Raw genomic sequence first — 16,895 nt, forward strand, 5'->3', positions numbered from 1 at the left:
GAATGGACTCAAGGAGGAGAAGGCAAATATGGCAGCTTAACAACTGGCTGCGCCGCTGGACCTGGCAACAGGGTTTCGGCTTCTACGACCATGGGTCTCTGTTTGATGACCAACAGCTAGTGGGGAACGATGGTACTCATCTTAGCAAGAGGGGCACACGTCTCTTTGCAAAAAGGCTGGCCAACCTGGTTAGGAGGGCTTTAAACTAGGCAAGAAGGGGGAAGGGGAGTGGCACACTGACGCGGCAAGCAGTACCGCACAGCCCAGGTCAGATGGCGTCCAGCGGGAGTATGGTAGTGGGGAAGTGAGGGTAGGAAATGATCACAGAGGGTCCTCTTTCACCCCTCCTGGGAAACCTGTGGCCTCTGTTGCTTCCCTGAAATGCCTGTATACCAATGCGCGAAGCATGGGGAATAAGCAGGATGAACTGGAGATCTGTGTGCGGTCCCAGCGTCATGATCTCATCGGAATCACAGAGACGTGGTGGGATAGCTCGCACGACTGGAGCGCTGCCATGGAAGGCTATGTGCTCTTTAGGAAGGACAGGCTGGGAAGGCAAGGTGGTGGAGTTGCTCTTTATGTGAGAGAGCAACTGGAATGCATGGAGCTCAACCTGGGGGTCGAGGATGAGCGAGTTGAGAGCTTGTGGGTAAGGATTAGAGGGCAGGCTAATGTGGGAGACACTGTGGTGGGTGTCTGCTACCGGCCACCTGACCAGGACGAGGAGGTTGATGAGGCCTTCTATAGGCAGCTGGATGTTGCCTCACGGTCACAGGCCCTGGTTCTCATGGGGGACTTCAACTACCCCGACATCAACTGGGAGGACAACACAGCCAGGCATAAGCAGTCCTGGAGGTTCCTGCAGAGCGTCGACGATAACTTTTTGACGCAGGTTGTGGAGGAGCCGACGAGGAGAGGCGGGCTACTGGACCTCGTGCTATCAAATAGGGAGGGCCTAGTAGGAGATGTTAAGGTGGGGGGTAGCCTCGGCTGCAGTGACCATGAGTTGGTGGAGTTCAGGATTCAACGAGGAGGAGGCAGGGCTGTAAGTAGCCTTGCGACGATGGACTTCAGGAGGGCCAACTTTAGCCTCTTCAGAGACCTCCTCAGTAGAATCCCATGGGCTAGTGCTCTAGAAGGCAGGGGGGCCCAAGAGAGCTGGTTAGTTTTCAAGCGGCACTTCCTCCACGTCCAGCAACAGTGCATCCCTGTGTGTAGGAAGGGAGGCAGAGGGGGCAGGCGACCTGCGTGGATGAGCCGGGAGCTTGTGGCAATGCTCAAGCAGAAGGCAGCGGTATACAGAATGTGGAAAAAAGGACTGGCCCCCTGGGAGAAATACAGGAACATAGTCAGGGAGTGCAGAGATGCGACAAGGAAAGCTAAGGCACGTCTGGAAGGCAAGCTGGCAAGGGACGTTAAAAATAACAAAAAAAAATTCTTCAAATACATTAACAGCAAAAGGAAGATCAGGGAGAACGTGGGTCCGCTGGAGGACGGGATGGGCACCTTGGTTACAAATAACACAGAAAAAGCAGAGTTGCTCAATGCCTTCTTTGCTTCGGTGTTTACCAAGGGCAGCCCTTTAGAGCCCCAGGCCCTAGAGGCAAGAGAAGAAGCGGGTGGAGAGGAAGACTTGCCCTGGGTAGAGGAAGATTGGGTCAGAGAGCACCTAAGGAACCTCGATACCCACAAATCCATGGGCCCTGATGGGATGCACCCCAGAGTGCTGCGGGAGCTGGCAGATGCCATAGCTAAGCCGCTCTCCATCATCTTTGAAAGATCCTGGAGAACGGGGGAGGTGCCGGAAGACTGGAAGAAGGCCAATGTCACGCCAGTCTTCAAAAAAGGCAAGAAGGAGGACCCAGGCAACTACAGGCCAGTCAGCCTCACCTCCGTCCCCGGAAAAGTGATGGAACGGCTCATACTGGCTGTTGTCTCCAGGCACATGGAGGACAAGAAGGTGCTCAAGAGTAGTCAGCATGGATTCACCAAGGGAAAATCTTGCCTGACTAACCTGATAGCCTTCTATGATGAAATGACCGGCTGGATAGACGAGGGGAGAGCGGTGGATGTCGTCTATCTCGACTTCACCAAGGCTTTTGACACCGTCCCTCACAACATCCTCCTGGGCAAGCTCCGGAAGTGTGGGATAGATGAGTGCACAGTGAGATGGATTAGGAACTGGCTGGATGGCAGGGCTCAGAGAGTGGTGATCAGCGGTGCAGAGTCTAGTTGGAGGCCTGTGGCTAGTGGGGTCCCCCAGGGGTCAGTCCTTGGTCCAGTCCTGTTCAATTTATTCATCAATGACCTGGATGAAGGCACAGAGTGCTCCCTCAGCAAGTTTGCTGATGATACCAAACTGGGAGGAGTAGCCGATACCCCAGAGGGCTGTGCTGCCATCCAGAGGGACCTGGACAGACTGGACAACTGGGCGGTGAAAAACCTCATGCAATTCAACAAGGCCAAGTGCAAGGTCCTACACCTGGGGAGGAATAACCCCAGACACCAGTACAGGCTGGGGACCGACCTTGTGGAGAGCAGCTCTGCAGAGAAAGACCTGGGTGTCATGGTGGACGACAAGTTGACCATGAGGCAGCAGTGTGCCCTCGTGGCCAAAAAGGCCAATGGGATCCTGGGGTGCATTAAGAAGAGCGTCTCCAGCAGGTCGAGGGAGGTGATCCTGCCCCTCTACTCAGCCCTGGTGAGGCCGCATCTGGAGTACTGTGTCCAGTTCTGGGCTCCACAGTACAAGAGGGATGTGGAGCTGCTGGAGAGAGTCCAGCGCAGGGCTACAAGGATGATCAGGGGCCTGGAACATCTGCCCTATGAGGAGAGGCTGAGGGAGCTGGGCCTGTTCAGCCTGGAGAAGAGAAGGCTGAGAGGGGATCTAATCAGTGTATATAAATACCTCAAGGGAGGGAGTGCAGAGGACGGTCATGGTCTCTTTTCAGTGGTGGCCACTGATAGGACTAGAGGAAATGGCCGGAAACTGAAACATCAAAAATTCCATAGGAACTTAAGGAAAAATTTCTTAACAGTGAGGGTGACAGAGCACTGGAACAGGCTGCCCAGAGAGGTTGTGGAGTCTCCTTCTCTGGAGATCTTCAAAACCCGCTTGGATGCAGTCCTGCGCCACGTGCTTTAGGTGTCCCTGCGTATGCAGGGGGGTTGGACTAGATGATCTCTAGAGGTCCCTTCCAACCCTAAGCATTCTATGATTCTATGATTCTATGATTCTAATCAGTACTGAATGAATGGCCTGGATGCCACCCTGTGCCCTGTGCTCTGAGTGTCCCTGCTTGAGCAGAGGGGTTGGACTAGATGATCTCTAGAGGTCGCTTCCAACCTCAACTGTTCTGTGATTCTGTGAACCACAGAACCAAGACCACAACCAAGAGTGCGCAGGAGGGGCCATGCCTACAGCTAGCAAAAATCAAGACAGTCTTGGACAAAGAGAATAAGCATCTGGTACAAATCCTTCCACATCACCAACTAGATCTTGCTAACTACTGGCATTGCAGGAGTAGAAACCCCACAGAAGGACTCCAGCATCACATTCAATCTCTTTTTCCTGCTCGAGTACAGCTGGAGCCCTGCAGCACCAGCAACGGGGAGCTTCAACCATCTCTCCCAAGTACCTTGAGAGCAAGGTTTGAGCAAATGGAGGGAAAAGTGGATGCTGTATGCTCCCTTTCTCTTAGCATACTGCCTTTCAAAGAGAGCAAGAGATTTGGCATCCTCCAAGTCACTCTGGAGTTGGCACATACCCCAGGTTTGACCAGTCCCTGTTACTTCAGCAATGGAGCACGGCAAGGTTTATAAGGTAGTATCCCCCCTGCCAACTCAAGAGGAATCTTGTCCTAGCTTCACTGAGTTCAGCTTCTTGCTTCTTTTGGAAAGCTGTAGTGCCATCTCCAAGCTGAACTATCAAGGCACAATCACCAACAGAAAAATAACAGATACTTCAGAGCTCTTTAATGAAGCTCCTGGTCCTAGAGAGAGGATTTCCTTTCTCTAGAGAAGCTAAAGAGTGCTTTAGTGAAGACTGTATCCTGCTACCCAGGGCTGTGTCATTTTCATGACTGTCTGCCTGCTCTCCACCTTGGCCATTAGCTATGGACAACCAACCCTGAGCTGGCAGGGAAGATGTGTGAAAGCTCATGTGTGCTAATGACTGGTGGTTGAGAAACACTTGTAAATCAGGGCTTTCACCAGCAGGTCCTCCTGATCCTTCTACTTCTACAGGAGCATGAGAACGGTGCTGGAGGTCAGATCTTTTAAGACCAGGCAGGAGTAAATCACAAGGCACACTCTCTGTTGTCTGAAGATTCATCGCTTTTTTCTCTGAAGGTCAGCTCTGTTCTAGTCAATTAAGGATAATCTATGCCTGCTTGCTCTGCATCTTCCCTGGCCGTATGCTCTTCATCAGCAAGAGACTCTTGGTCAGAGAAAAGTCGGAATTGTTCAGTGTCCTGGAGAGAATGGGCAAGAAGAGCAGAAGGCGGCAAGTACCTGTTCAACTTGTGGTGTGCTCCCTGGGGATCCTGCCTCTGTAAAACAGCGAGATATTGGTGGAAGGGGGAAGGTCACTGGGGATTGTACAAATGCCTGGGGAAATTCTGCAATGTGGGGACAAAATAGGCTCCTTCTGGCTTCATCACAGACAGCCCCCATGCCTCACAACTTCTGTCATGGCTCCATTCTCACGAATCTCATAGAAATCCCTCCTGCACCCAAACCCCTTCTCTCCCTCTTTGCTCTCTCCGTTACACACATCTCCACACCTCCTTCAACCTAGGAGACTATGACACAGCCAGAAACACAATGTGCCATGATCACCCTTCCTGGACAGCTCTCCAGTCATGGCATCCTTCTCTGCTTGCAACTCCTGGCGCCTTCCACAGATATTCCCTTGCACAGTTTCCAAGAGGTTCTAGCATCCCTTATCTGTGCCCTTGTCCTGAATAATTCAAACAACTTCCCAGACACCTGCCCCCCCAGCAAGGGCAAAAAGCCAGATCAGAATATGCTTCACCCACCTGCAATCCATGGTTTGGGCCAAGTGGTCTGTGTGTTTGTCAATATCCTGCTGAAACAACCAGCAAGATCCAGGAATGGGAGAGAATGGAAAAATTAAGGAGCACATTGCTCACACAAGCTGAGCTAGGCAGTCTGCCAGCTGCATTCTCTCTCTCTTTTTTGTTTTTTTTCTTTCTTCCTGTGTTTTCCCTTTATGGGGCTCCTGGCTGAGCCCCCTCCTCCTTGGTTGCAGGGGAAAGGACGTTAGGAAATCAGGACACTGAAGCGGGGGAACTTCCCAGCAACTCTAAGCTCCAGACACCTGCATCTTCAGGTGCCACCCTGAGCAGGCTGAGGTGTCAATTTAGGCGCTACCTGTGGGAGCTGACTCTGGACCTTCAACCTGAAGTGACTCCCTTCTGGTTGCTCCTTTACTGAGATTTCCAAACACCCTAAGCAACTGCAGAGCACAGGTCTCATTAGATTGCAGAAGCAATCAGTGCAACTTGGGCTCCCAAGCCCTAGAGGAGAAGATGGAAGAATGCATAACCTCCCTGGTTCCTTCTCTCCTTGTTTGCTTTGCTTGTTTGCTTTGTTTCAGAGCAGTGCTTAGGGCTATGTTTTGGAGAGACGGTTTCTGTCAGGCAGAGAAAGGTACAAAGGCAAGTTAATGAGAACGATTATTCAGTAACAGCTGCTAACCTCTAAACAAGTGTAAGGCACAGCCTTGCAATAACAAGACTTCGATGATTATGTGCAGGGGATTAATTTAGGAAACATTGCTAAAGAAGTGGGTTGATCTTATTTGGAAATCTAGTGAACGAGCAGGCAAGTAGAGAGGAAACAATGCACATTTGTGGGGAGCAGCGAGTGCCTGGGGTGGGTGAGAGGCAAACTAGAGATGTGCAGCCCCTGGGTTGTTTACCAATATTTCTGGGGTGTGCAGCTGATGACAACAACCCACCTGGAGTCCAGCAGCTTCCACTGGCACAAACATTTATTCCTTTGTCTGCTGCAGTCCACAAATCCACCTCAGGCCCAGATGGCCCAAGCCAGCCTGAGGAAGATTGGCATAAGCTCCCATGTTCAACATTGGTTCTGCTTCTCCCTGTAGACAGACTCCTCTCCACCACTTCTGTCAGCTCTGCTAACGATTGTAGCTGTTTCCATGTTCAAGAACTGCTCCTCATCAGTTTCTCCACACAGGGAGAACCACCCCAGCTTGGCAAACAGTGCCTGCATTTAATGGCCCCATCAAGCCACAGTGGGACCAAATGGACTGGAAAAGCGGCCCAAGGCCTTCACTTTCCTTCCAGCCTGGCACCCACCAAAGGCAGGACTCCTCTCCACTTCCAGCCTGGCATCCCAGCCACCCCCCCTGCTCAGCTGGCATGGCCTAGGAGTGCAGCAGTGCCAAGCAGGCAGCGCTGCCACGCATCCGCTGGCTCCCCCACTGGGCGCTGCGCCAGCGCCTGGGGTTCCCCCTGCTGCAGCAGGGACCACCGCGGCGTGAGGCTCCCTTGGACCCCAGTGTCACAGCTCTGCCACTAGCTCAGGCAGATGGTGAGCAAGTCCTGCCCCACCTCCTGCAGCAGCTTGGCCACTATAGAGCGCTGTTCAAGCCAATCCACGTTTGGCAGGTACGTGCCCATATACAGATACTTCGGCAAGATCTGGAGGGAGAGCGAGGCCACAAGCCGAGCAAATGAGACTCTCTGGATTCCCAACCACGGCAGGGACATTTGTCCCTCCACAGCTCCAGGGGCTTGGGGGCACCAAGTCTCAGGCCACCAGGTCTTCCCTTCTCAGGGCCCACCACTTGCCACTCAGGACATCAGTGACCCTGCTCTCCCCTCCACAGCTGGCCCTGCTCCCCTGGCAGCATCCCACCAGCCCCCTTCTGCAACAGCTCTCTCCAAGTCACAAACCAGCAGCACACACTGTGCCAGAGCACTACAAACAGGACCATGCACCACGGCAGCAACATTCCCATCCCTCATTCATCCTGCTCCCCTCCCTGGGGAAAAGCATGGAGCAGGGATAGCGTGCTCTCAAGGGACACGGAAAGCATTGCCATCTTCTCAGCACATCCCAATCAAACCTCTATCAGCTGCAGTTAGGGCCAGAAGCCTGCACAAAGCAGTGCTCTTAAAATGAAATAAGATGTCTTGACAGATTTTTATTTGCTGTCTCTACTCACAGGCAATTAGAACAGTAGGACATAATGTCTGATTTTATTAGGAGGCTCTTTTCTTACTCCCCTCTCCCCCCCCACTCCCCATCAGATTCTTTTAATCGTTTAGCTCTTGTGCCACAGAAACACAGTTTGCATGATAACTAAACACAGCAATGGCATTCATAACAAAAAGACTAATCAATATCAGTACTGTGCAGCCAGAGCCAAAAATCGCATAAAAGATGAGTTGGAAATAACTGATACCATTTAAAGCCTGGAGACGGGACAAAGGGCCGTACTGCACCCTGCCTGGGCTCAGCAGTCCTGATGGGATGGAAGTCAGAAGATGGACAGCCCCAGAGCAGCAGAGACAGCAACACACCTGCCTGCCTCAGGCATCCCAGTCACCACCAAAAATGAAGAGCCCCTGGCTACGTCCTTGGGCCTCTTGCTGGTTTGTTCCTGCAGAGAGTTTGGCCCTGCCACAAGAGAGAGAAGAGGGAGGTCTGAGATGCAAAACAACCTGGAGAGAGAACAGCAATGTACATGAGAGACAGGATCCAGAGGGGAAGGCAGGGATGGAGGGAAGAGTGGGGCAGGGAGGGATCACCCATGGCTGGAGGCAGCAGCGAACGTGTCGGTGATGGCAAGAGCCCGCCTGGAAGAGGATAAAGGGATGATTTATGAAGGTTGCTATAATGAAAGCCAGTTATCTGTGACCATCTTAAATCTTGTCAGAGGGAGGATGAGAGGAGCTGTCTCCGATTTACAGATCGGGAGATTTAATGCCACCATTCCAGAGCATGATCCCAAACTGAATCCCCCGCATGGGCTGTCACTCCACAGGAAGGTGCTCATGCTCCTGCCTACATGCTCAGATTGTGTCAGGACTGAGCACCAGCTGCCAGGAAGGAGCAGCTCTCAGGAATGGGAAAGAGACAGGAATCACTGCAGAGCATCTCCCCCAAAGAGCAAGGACGCGCAAGATTCTGCCAGGTCACTGCAGGCCAAATACAATAGTCAAGAGGCACAGTTAGGTCATGGTGAGGGGTCTTCAGCATGACCCAGCATGGATAGGACTGTTGGTGGATGAACAGATGGAGAGGGAAGCAAGTTTGAATTCCCCTCAGAGCAGCACCTGAGGGGTGGCATCCCCCTCAGCAAACAAGCACCTGTGTGCACCGCAGGCGAGGCACAGATCTATCTCCAGCACTGCCTTGCTCAGGAGCCCTCCTCACACCTGGGCTGGCCTCCCCCCTGCAACCAAGTAACCCAGTTGCTCTCTCCTTGAGAGACAGAAATCAGGTAAGTGATGCCTACAAACCCATATGGAGGGGCTGGGACGCTGCCCAAGCTTCAGCTTGGAAAAGCACACATCTTCTAATGTAAATATTTTGGTTTGTCTCCTTCTCACCAGCCCACCAGCGTCGGCACTGAAATCACAACAGCAGCCCTCATCACAGACATTGCGGCGTCCCTTCGCTGCGAGCCCTGCAGAAGCGGCACCAGTGCACGCAAACTCAACTGGCTGCCAGGAGCAACAGCCCCAGCCTGCAACATCTGTAGCTGACCCTGCTGCCTGCAAAGGGCCACAGACATTCCAGTGGGACAGCAGCTTCTTGCAGGGCAGAGGGGAGTCTTGGGCTGTTGAGGGAAGAGGGCTCTTCTCCTCTGTCTCCATCAAAAAGCAAAGCAGTAGTGAGCACCCAAGAACTCTGCTTGCGCCAAGGAGCACAGCAACACAGGGTCAAGGGGACTGTAGCACCTGCAGGCTACCTCGTAGCACTGTCTTACTCCCATGGAGCAGACCAGCTCTTGTCCTCCCTGTTATCCCACACAACAAAAAGCAGCTGGGTGCATTTCCCTTATCTGCTGAGAGCCTAAAAATCAGCACCTGCTCCAAAGTGTTAACAGCAGCTGCAGCGTGACTGTGGAACTGCTCTTCCCAAGCTGACTTGGCCCTGCCACCTCCCCTGGCTGCCCGCACACACCCCTTGGTTCGAGCAAGGCCATGGGGAGCATCCCCATTGGCAGAGGTGCCTGGGTTCCCCCAGGGACCCCAAGCTGGGACATACAGCATCAGGGAGCATGATGAAAGCAGAGATAGTGCCCAGCAGCAGCAGGCTTTCCCCCCACCACCTATGCGACGCACATGTGAGATACGCCAGCCTCATGATGGCTGGTTTAGTGATGCCTGTGGAGTGCTCCTTCCAGTTACCCTGCCAAACTTACCCCACGCACGTAAGCTGCAAATCCATCCCAAAGCACGAGCCCTCCCAACCCTTCCCTTTCCCCTCTTCCCCTTCTCTTGCCTGAGCTGCGGGAGGAGCACTCGAGGCACACGATGCCACGGCAAGCACGCTATTTGTGTCTCACAGTGTGAGAGCTGCAGGAAGGAGGGGGATGCATCTTCTTTAACTCTCAGAGCATCTGTGGCAGTATTTTACCACCACCAAGTGCAGAAAGGCATGAGTTCCCACCTCCCACGAGCGGTTGAGGAGCACTGTGATTAATCCAAGATGCCAGCCCTGAAAGTTTCTCCAAAGATGCTGCCAAGTGCGAGAGGAATGTGGTAGTTTGAAAATGTATTCATTTGATTAAAATGGAGAGGAGAAGAGAGGAGAGGACATCCATCAGTGGCGTTCTTCACTGATTCTTCTTGGAAGGAAGAAAAAAGAGGGAAGAGAATTTGATGAAAAAAATACATCAAAAGTAATTTTTCACAAGTGTATACTTTATGGCTTTTAATTCTTGAGCAGGTTGAGAAAAAAGGTTGGTTTCTGCCTCCCCATCTGAGCAGGCCCAGTGCTGTCTGCGCCACAGGAGAGCAACACCAAGCAGGCCTTTCCTCCAGATGCCCGGAGCAGTGTGAGCAGCCTGCTGCAGGCACTGAGGCACTGACCCACTGTGTAAAGCCTCAAAAGTCATAAGGCCAAGGCAAAACTTCAGCTTCCCAACTGCACTTACTCGGGCAAACGTTTGTTTTGTGCTCTAACAGCAGGGTGAACACAGTATTCCCCTGTGTACACATCCATTCTCAGGACAAGCACTTCTGAGCTGTGCTACACTTGTCTATTCAAAGATCCACTTTCTAGGTGAAATCTGCTGCCTTCCCCGGTGTCAACAGCACCTGGGCTTGGGCTGTCCTGGTCTCCTCTGAAGTGTCTCTTGTCTAAAACAGACAACAGGGTGGCTATTTAGCCATGCAAATATTTCCCATGTACATGCAATTTCTTTTTAAGCAAAAAGAAGTGCAGAGGAGAAGCTGATCCTGCTGCCCTCGTCCATTGCCACCACTGGCAGGTGTTGAGCAGAGGCACGTTGCCCTGTGGCAGGGCAGAGGCCAGCAGGCTTCCAGGTCCCCTATGGTGCCAGCCCAGCAGCCCCACACATCCTGTCTGGACAGCGCAGCTCAGCCCACCTCCCTCATCCCCCTTTCCAGAGCAAGCCAGGTTTGTCATCGTTATTAAAAACAAGCCTTTGGTATTAGCCCTGTGAATTATTTATTCTGTCATAATTAATGCAGGACTGTTAACAGCCATGGCAAAGTTCCTCGGCTCACCCGCCTGCAGACATGGCTCCGCTTCTGCTCACCATTCGGGCATTAAATATGCATCGGGACTGATAAATGGCTCCCGCAGGCCTGCCACCGCGAGCCTGTTGAACAAAGCGCTCTGCGCACAGATTCTCCCCTGGGAGAGAGGCACTGTCTCCATCAGAGGTGGTGAGGGAGGCAGCCGCTCCCCGGCGGGCCTGGCTGGCTCGCACACTCCTCACAGCTCCCCGGGGCCATGAGGACGAGGCCGCCTGTCAGCTCTTGCCACCAAGCAGGGACACGCTCGCTGGGGAGGGTGGCTGAGCTTCGTGCAAATAAATCAGTCACCATGGGCACTCGTTTCATGTTGGTTGCTCTCTCCCTGTGGGCCCCTTCAGGGCAGCAGCAGGCGAGGCGCTGCAGTTGCTCCTTCCTGGTCAGCGTGGAAGGTTTGCTGAGGAACCAGCAGGGCATAGGGCTCCAGAAAAAGCAACCATGAGCCAATGACTCCTCCCGGAGGATGCCAAAGCCCCAGGCGGCCTGGAGGAGGCAGAGGTTTCTGCCCGCTTCCTGACCTCGGCAGGCAGACGCACAGACACCCGCTTCTTCTCACCCAGCACCTCTGCGGGCACCTCCTGCCGGATGGGGAGGTTTCGGGCTCCCGCTCCCATGCCTGGGTCCAACACAAGGGACTCGGGTGCTCCCAGAGCAGCACTGCTGCCTGTCTAGCAACTCTTGCTCTCCTGAACTGGTCAGAGAGAGGTAAATAAAGCCCCATCTTGGCTATCATTTCTCCCCATCCATGACCCACCTTCTGCTGTAAATCTAACAAGGCAGCAAGGCCAGAGCTCAAAGAGCTTGCAGGGGCATGAGGAGCACTCTGAGACCCTTGCCCCTTCTCCTGGGGACATCTTTGCTGCATACAGGGCTTACCAAGAGCCATGGTGGGAGAGAATATGGATTAGGCCCACAAGGTGGCCCCACTTCTCCCCAGCTCCCTCTTCTCCCTTCGCCTTCCCCCACCAGTCCTAGCTCATCACAAGGCAAAACACACTTCAACATTCAGACCTGCTTTTGCTGCATGGCCCAGAGGCCAGCAGGATGATCACAGCATGTTAACAGGTAGTTAGAAAAAAAGAAAAAGGCATAAAAACATGAGCTGGGAAAGGTGCTAAAGGTGCTACTTTTGCTCCAGCTGTGCTGCAAGCATGTGGGCATGTTGGCACTGCTGGAAGGAACATAGTGGGCTTTCCTGTTGCCTCTTGGAGGGCAGATGCCACTAGGTGCCCTCCAGTCCCACCTGTAGCATCTGTCCTTGCAGCGCTACTGCAGGCTCCTATAGTCCCAGTTTACTCTCAACTGTATCCTGCCTTCAAAGCAATGGGGAAACTCAGGCAAAAACCCTAAGATGGAAAAAGCAGTAGGAAGTGCAAAAGCAGGAGCAGAGCTTTTCTTTTGATCCATTCATTGCCATAAGCAGGGTGGAAGAAGCTACCTAATATAGGCTGTAACACTGGCAGAAAGAAGAGTCTGAGAAGAAACTGGCTCCTAGGAGAGATATCCCGATCTCACTTAGTGATATAATCATATCAATCTCAATCTGGGAACCACCCTTCCACCTCTCACCTAGAACTGGAATTGCAGTAAACACAACTTTATGGATCAAAAGCCAAGCAAAGCCCCGGAAGAAAACTTCCTGGGCCAGCAGAGTTGGAGGGCGGGGTCTTCTACTGTGGAGAAAAATGAGAAAAGAGCCTGCAAAGGCAGAGAAGATGCCTCCATTACAACCCATAGAGGGCAGTTTGTGTTCTGCCTGGGTCTCTCAGCTCAGACAGATGAGGAGGGAGGGAACTAAGACTGGTTTCCCTCAGTGGATTTTATGCGGTTTAAACAAATGCCCGGAGAGAAAGAGGGAGACAGGGAGCAGCTCTCAGAATTAATAAAACCAAGAGGAAATTAATAGCTACTCCAAAACTGCTGAGCTCTTTCACTCCTTTCCTCAAATCAGCCCTTAGGAAGGGAGATAAGACAATTTCAATGCATGAGGCTTCCTATAACTCAGCACTGGCAGAGAGCTGAGCTGGGCATGCCTAGGAAGCAGAATGCCACAAGGAGACACAGGTTGGAGTATTATCAGATGCCTCAGAGACTCCCTAACAAGCTCACGGGTCATTATGTTGGTAGAAAAAAAGAAAAAAGGAAAAAAAATAAAAATAAAAAGCAAGAATTTCTAAGAATTTCTTCCTCGCCAACCACATCCAAGCTTAGCACAACAAATCAACCTAACAGGGTTCAACAGCTCAGAAGCCTTAATCCCCTCATAAGCTCCCCTCCCATCAGCAACTTTCATCACATTGTCCTGCAGGGCACTCATTACCCAAGCACCCTAGTGCCCCTTGTGTTATGCCTCTCTCTACTCTTCCAAGTGGCTCTTTTAAAGATGGCAGTGGCAAGCATGAGTGAGCGGCAGGCTGTGAGCATGAGCAAGTATCTGGGAAGCACCTTCCCAGGGACTCTGTTGGCTTTGCTAGGCCAGACAGGGTCTCGGGGCAACTGGAAGGCTGCCTAGGTAAACTGGATAATCTGGGAGCCTGCCCCCAGGAACAAACCAGCATCTCTGGCTTGGGATGGCAGGATGGGGGTAAAGCCACGTTATGCTGGTGCATGGAAAAGGATCATTTTCAAAGAGGCCATCGGATGACTCTGGTATGGAGGTTTGAATCCAGCAGCTGAGGGTGGGGCCAGTGGAGCTGCCCCAGTCTTGCCCCTTAGGGGGCTTAGACATGGAAGCGGGTGGGAGTGGGGGGAGGTGGAGGGGGAAAGAAGCGGGTGTGTTGTGTGAGATAATCCTGGCCTGGCATTGCAATGCTCAAAATGACCCTTCGCTAAGCTTTGAATCTCTCACTCGATATTCTTCTGATTCAGGGAGCTCTCTGCTGCAACATCTATTTCACTGTCAACAGCACTCAATACGTCTCTCTTTCTATCTTTAGTCTCAGTTTATCGATCCCTCACTCCTATCTATCCATCTAATTCTTTTGTGCTTATTTCTGCCTGTCGCACTATTTGCCGCAGTACACCTGTGCTGCTTCACAAGCTGGATCCCTGCCTGCCTCCTTTTTTGCTCTTCCTCTTCCTCAGTGAGGGGGGACACAAAGCACTTTAACCATTTGGTAGCCTGCAGTTCCTCAGTGGCTTCTTGGCATAGGGGACAGGAGCAGAGCAGCCAGGCAGACTAAGCTGCTTTCTGCCCAGCAGAAAATCCCCTCATCAAGGCTGGAGTCCTTTGGATACCATTACATCCTGTTTGGCTGTACCTAGGAAGGGATAAATACAAAGCGCAGATCCCACTGCCCGAGGTGCGAGGCTGGACCCTCTGCCCTGTGACTCTTGCTGCAGCCTACCTTATCAGAGGAGATTAGTTAGAGCCTTGATCCTAATACCGTGTTTGAATTCACAGCGCAAGCCATACCCTTGCAGATAAGGGTTTCTTTTGCAGCTCTCAGCGTTGGCTGGGTCACGACTTAGCAGGGCAAATAGCAACTAGGGAAAGGCAGATGAAAGAAAAAAGAAAGTCTGAGAAAAGGGGGAGGATTGAGATGCATCCTTAGAGGGGCTTTTATTTCTGCTTTTCACATCCTTAAAAGTGAACTAGGAAATGGGGAGGCCGAGGACAAAGCCCAGGCTCCTTAACTCATTATTGTTAATGTGGGCCATGCTGCGGCAAGATGAACAAGGAGAAGGATTTTCAGTGTCTCACAACAGGTGAAAAAGCCTCTCCTTACTCAGCAGGTAGCAATTTCTCTGAGTGCGCAAGATGAACCCACAAATTGCCTGGCCATCTCTGGCCACGGCATGGCAGGGCTGCAAAACTTCCAGAAGCCTGGCCTGTACTTTCACACTCCCTCTTCTGTGGGACTGAGCACCCAGCATTCCCCATCTCCTGACACCTCACCACTAAAACTCTCATCAGGATATGCACATGTAGCTCCAAGGATACATCAAGATTCTTACTTGAGGAGTCTGTTCCTGTGGGTCAGGAGATGGATGCCTGGAAACACTACCTGGAATCCTAGGAAAGGCTCACCTCTGGGTTTTAAAGTTCAAGTTTAAAACCCACTTGAGATGATCAAATTCACAAATTCCACACAGGACTTTCCAAAATTCAGAGCAACAGATTCATCTAAGATTTTATATCAAAAGAAAAAAAAATGAAGAAAGGAATAAGGGAATGAAAGCCAAGTCTTTCATGCAAGTAATTCCATAAGTCTGAATTCTCACAGAAAGCCACGCTCCTCATGTTTGACAGAAAATAATCAAGCCAAGGCCAACTTACAAGGAACCTTTGCCATTGCTTTGCAGTAGAAAGATTTCCATAAAGTGCTGGGGGGGGGGGGCCCAACAAGACATTTTCCCTCAATTTGTCTTTCTCAAAAGGTCATTTTTAAAGACAGCAGCCCACTGGCATCCATCACTCAGAGCCTCTGACAAGCTATAGGAACTGTCAGACCACATTTCACCTCCTAGCTACATTCAAAGTTTTGCATTCAGCGCTTTTTATTTTCCTAATGGAGTTCTCCCTTCAAGGCCACTGCACTGTTGGAAACCAGAGAACACTGGCAGAAGTCAAAATATTGCAAATAATTAAACTTATAATTAAACTTACTTCCGTGGAGATATTACCATTGCTGGTCACGACAGGAATTCACAAGCTGGACATTATTCTGGTAGCAGGATAGAATAACTCCAAATTTACACTGATCCCGATCATGATGAGATTCACAGGGATTACATGCGGATATATAGGGATAAGACTCACTTATTCGAGGAAGGGAGGTAGGGAGAAAACACAGAATGGTTGAGGTTGGAGGGACCTCTAGAGATCATCTAGTCCAACCCCCTGCTCCAGCAGGGACACCCAGAGCACAGGGCACAGGGTTGCATCCAGGTGGGCTTGGAAGATCTCCAGAGAAGGAGACTCCACAGCCTCTCTGGGCAGCCTGTCCCAAGCCTCTCTCACCCTCACAGTAAAGAAGTTCTTCCTCACATGGAGATGGAACTGCCTGTGTTTCAACTTGTACTCATTACCCCTTGTCCTGTCACTGGCCACCACCGAGAAGAGTTTGGCCCCATCCTCTTTACATTCTCCCCTCAGGTATTTATACATATTGATCAGATCCCCTCTCAATCTTCTCTTCTCCAGGCTAAACAGGTCCAGCTCGTTTTGCTTTCCTCACAAGATAGATGCTGCAGTCTCTTAATCATCATCTTTGCACTTCCCTTTCATGTGATGATTACAAACAACTTTCCATTCACTAACTAATTAAACTTAGGTGGAGCCCTTGAAGCAGGTAAGAGAAACCCCCTGCAAGAAGAAACAGTGAATTTATTCCCCTTGGCCTCAGCTAGAGGCAAAAGTAGGTACTTCTTCCCCTTTCAAGGCAATGTTTGTGGGTTGGGGCAAAGACTAGCCCACCGGCATGGGATGTCACGACTTCTGAAAGCCCTTCTGCAACCAGCCACCATCTCACATCATTGAAGACTTTGGCACACGATGGGACAGTTGGAAAGCACAAAGCCAAAGCTGCTTTAATCAGCCTGTCACTGATAGCACTGCAGAGGCGGATTAAGAAGATAGCAATGACTGGATCAAGCCAAATCTGTGCCTGACATAGCTGAGCCACAAGACAGCCCAGATCAGAGGCAGCAAGGGGAGGCTTTGAACTTCTGTGAAGGACGAGCCTTCTCACGAGGAAAAGCACACGGCCCGCACAGGTGGCAGCAGCCTCACAGGATGCTATCAGCTCCAGCAGGTATCACACGACACTGAGCCCCTGTGCCAGCAGGGAGTTCTTTGGGTCCCGCAGGCAGGGATCAGCCGGATCCCTTCTCAAGTCAGAAGGAATCCCTTCCTTCTGCCGGGGCTGCCTGGGTGCAGGCAGCCTGCATCAGCACAGCCCTAAAGGATGCTGCTGGGATAGGAGAGGGTATCATGGAGAGGCAAGCAAAAGCCCAGCAAGCAGAACCTCAGCACTGAGCTGACCCAAGTGGAGTCTGAACCTATGCTAAACTCCTCTCTGCCTGTGCCCAGTGTATCCTCTGCTCACAGCTCTGTCCCAGTCTGAGGGCTCTCCCCACCATGAAGTGAAGTCAGTGCAGATCTGG

Source organism: Tinamus guttatus, unplaced genomic scaffold (assembly GCF_059628265.1).
Source record: "Tinamus guttatus ecotype Peru unplaced genomic scaffold, ASM5962826v1 Tinamus_guttatus_pri_ptg000287l, whole genome shotgun sequence".
Taxonomy (NCBI): domain Eukaryota; kingdom Metazoa; phylum Chordata; class Aves; order Tinamiformes; family Tinamidae; genus Tinamus; species Tinamus guttatus.